The sequence below is a fragment of the Leucoraja erinacea genome, unplaced genomic scaffold, assembly GCF_028641065.1.
Source record: "Leucoraja erinacea ecotype New England unplaced genomic scaffold, Leri_hhj_1 Leri_1135S, whole genome shotgun sequence".
In the NCBI taxonomy this organism is placed as follows: domain Eukaryota; kingdom Metazoa; phylum Chordata; class Chondrichthyes; order Rajiformes; family Rajidae; genus Leucoraja; species Leucoraja erinaceus.
Window position 1 is genome coordinate 14783 of NW_026575380.1, and position 9353 is coordinate 24135.

Genomic DNA, 9353 nt, shown 5'->3' on the forward strand with positions numbered 1-9353 from the left:
GATGAATATTTCAGTGCTTTAATAGAGAACGACCTATTGGGAATAACTTAATTCTCCAATGTGGAGGTGAGGATACTTGTGATTCTCTATTTAATGGATACTTGTGATTCTCTTCACAAAGGAGGATAGTGCTAACGTTGCAATTAAAGAATGTGAAACATTGGATGGAATCAACATAGGAAAAGTGGGTGTATCAAAGAATTTTGTAAAGTTAATAAATCAGTGGACTTGAATTAGATATATCCAGGAAATTAAAGAGATAGAAAATTGTGAAGAGTCTAACCATCACTTTCCAAACTCCCCTGCCTATAGAAGTAATGCTAAAGAATTAGAACACTGCTATTTTTTAAAAATATATTGTTTAAAAAAGGAGAAATAATTACATTGAGTATTTGTAGGCTTGTTGGTTAACTTCAGTGGTGAGCAAACTATTGATTGATTGAAAGATATAGCATGGATAAGTGTTTTTTGGCCCACGGAGACCTCACTTACGTTTGTTCAGCTGTTCACACTAGTTCTATGTTATCCCACTTTCTCAACCACACCCTACACTCAAGAGATAATCTGCAACACTCAATTAACCTACAAGCCTTGGGGGTGTGAGAGGAAACTGATCACCTGGAGAAAATCCATGCCATCGTGGTAAAAACTTGTAACCTCCACAGAGACAGCACCCGAGGTCAGGATTGAACCCGTCAACTGCTCTACAGCTGCATCAATTGTAATGAACTATATATAATGGTCCAGATCTCACATGTAGGATGGAACTGCAGATGCTGGTTTACACCGTAGATAGACACAAAATTATAGACACAAGAACTCGGCGGCATATGAGTGGCATGGTGAGAAAAGGAATAGGTGACGTTTCGGGTCGAGACCCTTCTTCAGACTGAAAGTTGAGGAGAGGGAAACTAGAGATATAAAAAGGCACATAACAAATCAGAGCTAGCCCTGATGCATACCTAAAACAAAATAACCTATTTTCATTAATAATCAGCAACTAATTTCTTGCCCTATGCACTCTGACCTACACGCTGCTCTGTTTACAAGATTTTAGGCTTTGCCAGTAAAATATAATTCAGTGTATTTGGAGTAGTTTGGTACCTCATTGGTACTTTAAAAAGCTGTCATATAAAGTGATGATGGGTAGAAGTGAATAATTCACATCCATAAAAGAATGGCTTTGCATGGGGAAAATCAGAGAAGGCTCACAGATCAGCACAACTCATAATTCTTTGAAGGTTTATGTAAACAAGACCAAACACCACAAAATAATAAATGTAAACACAATAACCAATAGTCAGATAGCTGGTAAATAGACCCTTAGGCCCAACTCATCATGCTGACCAAGTCCTATATAAGCTAGTTCCATTTGTCTGAGTTTGTCCCATATTCATATAAACCTCGCCCATCCATGTACCTGTCCAAATGTCTTTTAAATTTTGTTATTGTACCTGCCTCAACTCCCTCCACTGGCAGCTTGTTCCACATACCCATGTGAAAAGGTTACCCCCACAGGTTCCTATTAAATCGTTCCCCTCTCACAAGCCTATGCCTTCTGGTGCTTGACTCCTCTACTATGGGAAAAAAGATCACATATTCACAGTGCTGTAAGACCATATGATTGAATTTGTTCTAACAGCTGGCATGTGTCTTCCCTGAAAATGAGGAGCTGCACCTAGAGTTTTCATTGCTGCCCTTATTTGATTTTCCAAACATAAACGTTATTCAGAATAAAATAAATATACAACACAAACATTGTGAAGAAACTCGGCATACATTCTCCACGTACATACAGTGCAGTAACCAGTAGTCTTCGCAGCCGTTTAAAGAAAATGCCCTTGTCACTCATGTGTCCCCTGGGGTGATTCCCCTTCCCGTGTTTAAGGGGTGTCCTCACCGGACACTGCCCCTTAATGCCGAGCTGCGGAAGGACCATATGTCTTGGCATCTTCACGGCGTCTGATATAATATTGATCGCACACCATCGATCCGCTTGCTGTGCAAGGCTGTGACAGAGCAGAGTCCGTGCATTGGGTGGGGAGCGTGGACCCGGGACCGGCTGTGCGGGAGCGCGCGGCGGGGAGCGTGGACCCGGGAGCGGCGGCGGGGAGTGTGGACCCGGGAGCGCGCATCACTGGCTCTGTGCCGGCACATTGTTGCAGTCGGGTGGACGTGTATATCTGCAGGCTGCTGCCAGTCATTGACATTCACCCGGCGTGGGAACCATCAGCGAACAGCTTCTGCATCTGAACCGATTCAGTTACTCAGGGCGCAGACTATTCAACAGGTAGGTCCCCACCTATCCATGTTTTCCGAAGAAGGATCTCGCCCGAAACGACTCCCATTCCTTCTCTCCAGTCCAGAGACGATGCCCATCCCGCTGAGTTACACCAACCTTTTGTGTTTTTTTCTCTAGAGATGCTCTACAGAGGCAGGAACCATCCCAACATGTAAGAAACAGTTTGACAGGTACATGGATAGGACAGGTATGGAGGGATATGGATAAAACGCGGGCAGGTGGAACTAGTGTAGCTGGGACATGTTGGCCGGTGTGGGCAAGTTGGGCCACACTGCATCACACTCTATGACTACAGGTACACCAGTTGGTACCGAGCAGTCTGTGGAGTCACTCTATGACTGACGCAGTTGGAGGTGGAGTGGACTGTGAGGAAGATCGTCAATGAAATATCGACAGGCTGATGAGATCTGTAGTAGGAAGGACTGAAGAAGAGTTTCGACCCGAAACGTCACCCATTCCTTCTATCCAGACATGTTGCCTGTTCCGCTGAGTTACTCAAGCATTTCGTATCTGTGCTGAGATCTGTAGTTTGATGGCATATGTAATTTATTTTTGAAGAATTAGTATAAGCTTAAGGGTGCATTCCGAAAGGGATACAAGAGAGGGGATCTTATAGAAACATATAAAATTATAAAAGGACTGGACAAGCTAGATGCAGGAAAAATGTTCCCAATGTTGGGGGGAGTCGAGAACCAGGGGCCACAGTCTAAGAATAAAAGGAAGGCCATTTAAAACTGAGATGAGAAAAAAAACGTTTTCACCCAGAGAGTTGTGAATTTGTGGAATTCTCTGCCACAGTAGAGGCCAATTCACTGGATGAATTTAAAAGAGTTAGATAGAACTATAGGGGCTAGTGGAATCAAGGGATATGGGGAGAAGGGTTACTGAGATTGTGGATGATCAGCCATGATCACAATTAATCTTGATGCTGGCTCGAAGTTAGATGTGGCCCTTGTGGCTAAAGGGATCAGGGGGTATGGAGAGAAGGCAGGGATGGGATACTGAGTTGGATGATCAGCCATGATCGTATCAAATGGCGGTGCAGGCTCGAAGGGCTGAATGGCCTACTCCTGTACCTATTTTCTATGTTTCTATGTTTCTATGAAGAGCCAAATGGCCTCCTCCTGCACCTATTTTCTGTGTTTCTAAGAACAGAGATTTGACAGTGTAGGTTGCTAGGCAGGTTGAGAATGGATTTGAAGTGGAGTTAATAACTAATAACCAAGGTATCCTGGACTAAAAGAAATGCATATTGTGCAATGAGAATTGGGTTTTACCTCTTTCTACTCCAATTTTCAACCAAGATATTTATGACAGTTGTTTAACAAAAATATTTGTTTGGTATTGTGGTTTCTCTATTATTGATTAATTAACACAATTATCTGTTGATATTCACAGTATAATCTGAAGAATTGAATTGGTCTTGAATTACATTTGAACATGGTGGGAAATGACAATGGTGCCTGGCTAACATTGATCAAAGCAGGCATTACAGGGCAGAGACTGAATTCCAAAATAGTCAAGCTATATATTTTCAGCTCATTATTGACACTTCTGACAGTCTTCTTGGGACTAATAGAGATGTTACATTTGATCAAACAGCCTACCAAAGAGGATGGTGACTTTGAAGCAAGCAAAATGTTTGCCAACACGTCAAGATTCACAAGAAACCATTGTTCAATTACAAAGAAAAATCCATGCAGATTACATGCCTCTTAAAGTTTCCAAACTGAAAATCAAAGGTGTGAATGGTTATTTGGATTTGTGTTTTTCAGCCAGAGAGAGCATGTCATATGTTTAAATGTTATATTTGATGTTGATGTTTATTGTTGAGCCTCTCACTAGTTATTCAAAATGCAGAGATTAAATTAGTGCTTTGTACTAATAACCAAAGTCTTATTTTTCTCAAGAAAAGATGATCATTTTATAGTTTACTATATTTGTGGCTAATTTAATGATTTGTGTAAATTTAGTCTACCATGTTTAATTTGTCACTGCAAAAATGTTGTGTCTTTGTTGTACATTTATGCAGTTGAGAGTGTTGCTATCTGCCATAGACTTAAAAATACAAACATGTACATTTTTGGGCATTATAGCACACACATTTGACAGACTTAATTTGTAATTTTGTACATAATACTGATGTTTAATTTTCATTTTGATTATTGTTTATTCCTGCTGTTCAAATAATCTAGTCCTGTGCTATGATTGAACAACATTAAAAGATGCTTTTTAAAATGTTGACTTTCTTTGCTTGGGATTGCTGCTATCAGAATGTATGTTTGGACATCAATTATCAATGTGGGTACACTCTGAAGATTAAAAAAACAACTTTTGAAAGTAGTGCATTTTCATAATATATTAGATCAAGTGGGACCCGTTGCCCCAAACACAATAATCCACCACTCACCCGTTCCCCCAACGAACTCGTTTCCATCACTCACTCGCTCCCCAACGTAACCCATGACCCCAACTCAATAATCCAACACTCACCCATAGCCCTGACGGTACCCCAATGCAAACCGTTACCCAACGTAAGATTCCACCACTCACCCATTCCCCCAACGCAACCCGCTCCCCCCAATGAAATATTCCACCAGGCACTCATAGCCCCCAACTGGGCAGGTCATTTAAAACCTTAAACAAAATGCAATTGAACTAAGATTTAATGTGATGTAGGTGCCACCGACAAGGCCATCCTTTGTTATCCAAGTCTAATCATTAAACTTTGCTGTGCTGGGTTAGGTTGGCAGATTCTTCCCCTTTGTTATCCAAATCTTATCATTAAACTTTGCTGTGCTGGAATAGGCTGGCAGATTCTTGCCCTGAAGGACATTTGCTGTGAAGGTCTCAGTGTTTTGAGATAGAAACATTGTAGCCGGTAGGGGACTGTGACATCATAACTGCCTAACTGCCAGTGCAGATTTGAAGAAATCCAACTTTTAAATGTCACTTTAAAACTTTTAAATCTCCCCCACAATGTCCCTCTCCTATTGTAGCTTGTGTATAGGCAGGTAAGATCACATTGTGATGTCATTTTCAGTTTTCGGAATCTTCATGGCAGCTTGTGTAAATGAGATCCCATTGTAATTGGACCACTGTGAGATGGCATTGTGACATCATCACTGGAAGCTGCTAGGAAAGTCTCACTCTCACAGGCAGTTATTATTTTCAGTTGGCTTTTAAAAAACTTTAAATATCAATAACGTGTGAAATATAACATCAAATGTGATGAAAATTGATACTAATGATCACGGCAAAAGCTGAGTAAGATTCTGAAAGATTTTTGCGCTATTGTGTACCGTTTTGGCGTAGTTCCTTCATCTCACAGACAGACAAACAAGATGAGACTTTTAGTATTATGCAGATAAATGACTGTGGATCAAAATGAGGACTGAATTGATCTACATTAATCAAATCTGCCAATGTTAAATGAGGACTGAATTGATCTATGTTAACCAAATCTGCCAATATAAATGTGAGGTTATCCATTTTGGTGGCAAAAACAGGAAAGCAGACTAATGTCTAAATGGTGGCCGACTAGGAAAAGGCGAGATGCAGCGAGACCTGGGTGTCATGGTACACCAGTCATTGAAAGTAGGCATGCAGGTGCAGCAGGCAGTGAGGAAAGCGAATGGTATGTTAGCTTTCATTGCAAAAGGATTTGAGTATAGGAGCAGGGAGGTTCTACTGCAGTTGTACAGGGTCTTGGTGAGACCACACCTGGAGTATTGCGTACAGTTTTGGTCTCCAAATCTGAGGAAGGACATTATTGCCATAGAGGGAGTGCAGAGAAGGTTCACCAGACTGATTCCTGGGATGTCAGGACTGTCTTATGAAGAAAGACTGGATAGACTTGGTTTATACTCTCTAGAATTTAAGAGATTGAGAGGGGATCTTATAGAAACTTACAAAATTCTTAAGGGGTTGGACAGGCTAGATGCAGGAAGATTGTTCCCGATGTTGGGGAAGTCCAGGACAAGGGGTCACAGCTTAAGGATAAGAGGGAAATCCTTTAAAACCGAGATGAGAAGAACTTTTTTCACACAGAGAGTGGTGAATCTCTGGAACTCTCTGCCGCAGAGGGTAGTCGAGGCCAGTTCATTGGCTATATTTAAGAGGAAGTTAGATGTGGCCCTTGTGGCTAAGGGGATCAGAGGGTATGGAGAGAAGGCAGGTATGGGATACTGAGTTGGATGATCAGCCATGATCATATTGAATGGCGGTGCAGGCTCGAAGGGCCGAATGACCTACTCCTGCACCTAATTTCTATGTTTCTATGTTTCTATGTTAAATATGAAACACTGCATAAATTATCATTCATTATTCCTTGAGATATTTATGCTAAGTAGATTTTACAATGGAACATAGAACACTACATCAGAGGAACAGGCCCTTCGGCCCACAATGTCCATGCAGAACACGATGCAAGGTTAAACTAATCTTTGCTTGCATGTGATTCATATCCCTCCATTAATTGCATATGCATACCTAAAAGCCTCATCAAATGCCACTATCGTATCTGCCTCCACCACCACCCTTGCAATGTGTTCCATCAATCCACAACTGTGTAAAAAACTTGCCCTGTGCATTTCCTTTATATTTTGCCCTTCTCACCATAAACCTATTTCTTCTAGTCTTTGCTGTTACCACTCTGGGAAAATGGTTCTAAACTGTTTATCTATGCCTCTCATATTTTTATATACTACTATCAGGTTTTCATGCAGCCTAGGGCACTCCTCTCCCTGTAGCCAATAATCTCTAATTCCAGGCTCATCTTTCCTGTTAGGATTAAAGCAATGCCGACTGTCCCTAATTAGCCCATTCTCCTCCAAATGCCAATCGTAACCCCCAAAAAATCTCTCCAATATCTTCCCGGCCACTGATGTGAGGCTCACCATCCTATAATTTCCTGGATTACCTCTACTTCCCTACTTAACCAAACTACCCCCCAGTCCTCCGCAACCGTGCCTGTAGCTTGAGAAGATACATAGGTTTTCGTCAAGCTCCATGTAATTTCTTCTCTTGCCTCGCTTAATAATCTGGGATAGATTCCATCAGATCCTGGAATTTGGTTTTCAAACTGTCCTAGCATATAAATAAACCAACACTTATCTCCATGTCCTTCTTGGTGAATGCAGATGCAAAATACTTGTTTACTACCTTGCCTTGTCTGACTCCAAGCATAAGTTCCCTCCTTTATCCTTGAGCGGTCCTACATTCTCCCTAGTTACCCTACATTTTTAATGTGTATTTAAAATCCCAAGGGATTTGGAACTCCCAATGACATTTCATGGCTCTTCTAATGGTCTGCTTCAGTTCTTTCCTGGTTGCTCTATATTCCACAAAGGCTCAGTTTGATTTAACCTACCTAAACATTACATATGCTTCATTTTTCTTTTTTACCAAATTTATAACCTCTTTGATCAGCCAAGGGTGCATTGCCCTGCCATCGCTGCTGGAACATACCTTTCTGGCACTCTGATGAACTTGACTCCCATGTGTCAGATGCGTACTTACCAATAACAACTGCTCTCAATGTACTCTTCCTAGCTTCTGAATAATAATGTTAAATTCTCTTTTGCCCCAATTTAGTATCATTTCCCAAGGTCCAGCATTATCTTTGTTCATAACGATCTAAAAACTATGGAGTTGTGATCATTGTTCTCAAAATACTCTTCCACTAAAACACCAGTCACCAGACCAGGTTCATATCTCAGTACGAGGTCCAGTATGGTCCCTCCTGGAGTTGGATTATCCAATACTGTTTCGGGAATCTCCCTTGGATACTTTTAATAAATTCTGCCTAGTTTAAGTCTTTTGCACCGAGTAAGTCCCAGTCAATTATGGGAAAGTTAGTCGCCCACTACAACAATTCTGTTCCTTTTGCACCTTTCCATTTCTGTCTCCACCTCTATTTCTCTGTCTCCTGCTGTTTTGGTAGACCTATAGTACAATCACATTCTTAGTTGTGATCTCTTCCCACATCGTCTCAATGGACGAACCATCCAGTAGGACTCTCTGAGCTACTGTTATAGTCTCCTGATTAGTAAAGCGACTCCTCCACCTCTTTACTCCCCTCTCGATTACATCTGAAATATACAAATGTTGATGTTTGTAACGTTGTGCTGCCAGTCCCCTTGCAAGTAATTCTTTGTAATTTCTACAACATTGTCGTTCCAAGCATTGATCCAAGCTCTAAATTAATTTGCTTTACCCATGGTACTCCTTCTCTTGAAATAAACACACTGCACCCCAACAGTTTCACCATAACCGTTACCTCAACCCTGCCTGTCCTTCCTTTGAGATACACTTTTGAGCATCTTTTATCAATGGTCTTTGCACTAACTATCAACATGGTTATTTTTTTATTAAATCAGTATTTAAAAAAAAGTAAAGTGCATAAAGTATAGAAACAAAATGCTGGAGTAACTCAGCAGGTACAGCTCAGAATGACCATGTTGCACGCACTTTTATTGAAACCAAGATAGTGGATGGGGAGTACTGTGGCTCAGCAAACAATCTGTTTACCCATCAGCAATAGTCTGGAATTGTGACCTCAGAGTGCAAGCCAACTCTAAAAACAAAGTTTAACTTCAGTGAAGATATTGACACGAGAAATAAAAACCAATATTTAAATAGCGTTTAGAGAAGTAAGCACTATGTAATCGTGGTTTTAGGTAATCCTTAATGTAAATAACATCATAAAATTATATGGTTGTTGCTTAAATATATTTGATTAATTGACCTATATAAGCATTATCAGTAACGATATGGCCAGGCCATTACAAGAATGTTAAATGTAAGGGGAAAGAATAGAGTTAATGGCAGAACTCTTAAGGTTTCAAAAGTCTTTTATTGTCTTTTATTGTCACGTGTACCAAGTAAGGTACGGTAATATGCGAATTACCATACAGCCATACTAAAAAAAGCAACAAGACACACAAGTACATAAAAGTTAACAAAAACATCCACTACAATGGATTTCCCACATTCCTCACTGCGATGGAAGGCAATAAAGTCCAAACTTCTTCCTCTTTATTCACCCGCG

The 9353-nt window shown here is 40.7% G+C and overlaps 1 long non-coding RNA gene across 2 annotated transcripts; it reads left to right on the forward strand.

Moving 5' to 3' along the window:
- Positions 1-1957: 1957 nt before the first annotated feature.
- On the forward strand, positions 1958-4689 carry LOC129715356 (uncharacterized). 2 transcript variants are annotated; one of them, XR_008726486.1, is made up of 3 exons: positions 1958-2290; positions 2420-2489; positions 3701-4689. It is a non-coding gene; the product is annotated as an uncharacterized LOC129715356 (long non-coding RNA). The 2 variants fall into 2 exon arrangements; XR_008726485.1 differs by having other exon boundaries at positions 2420-2472; positions 3701-4688.
- The last annotated feature ends 4664 nt before the right edge of the window (positions 4690-9353 follow it).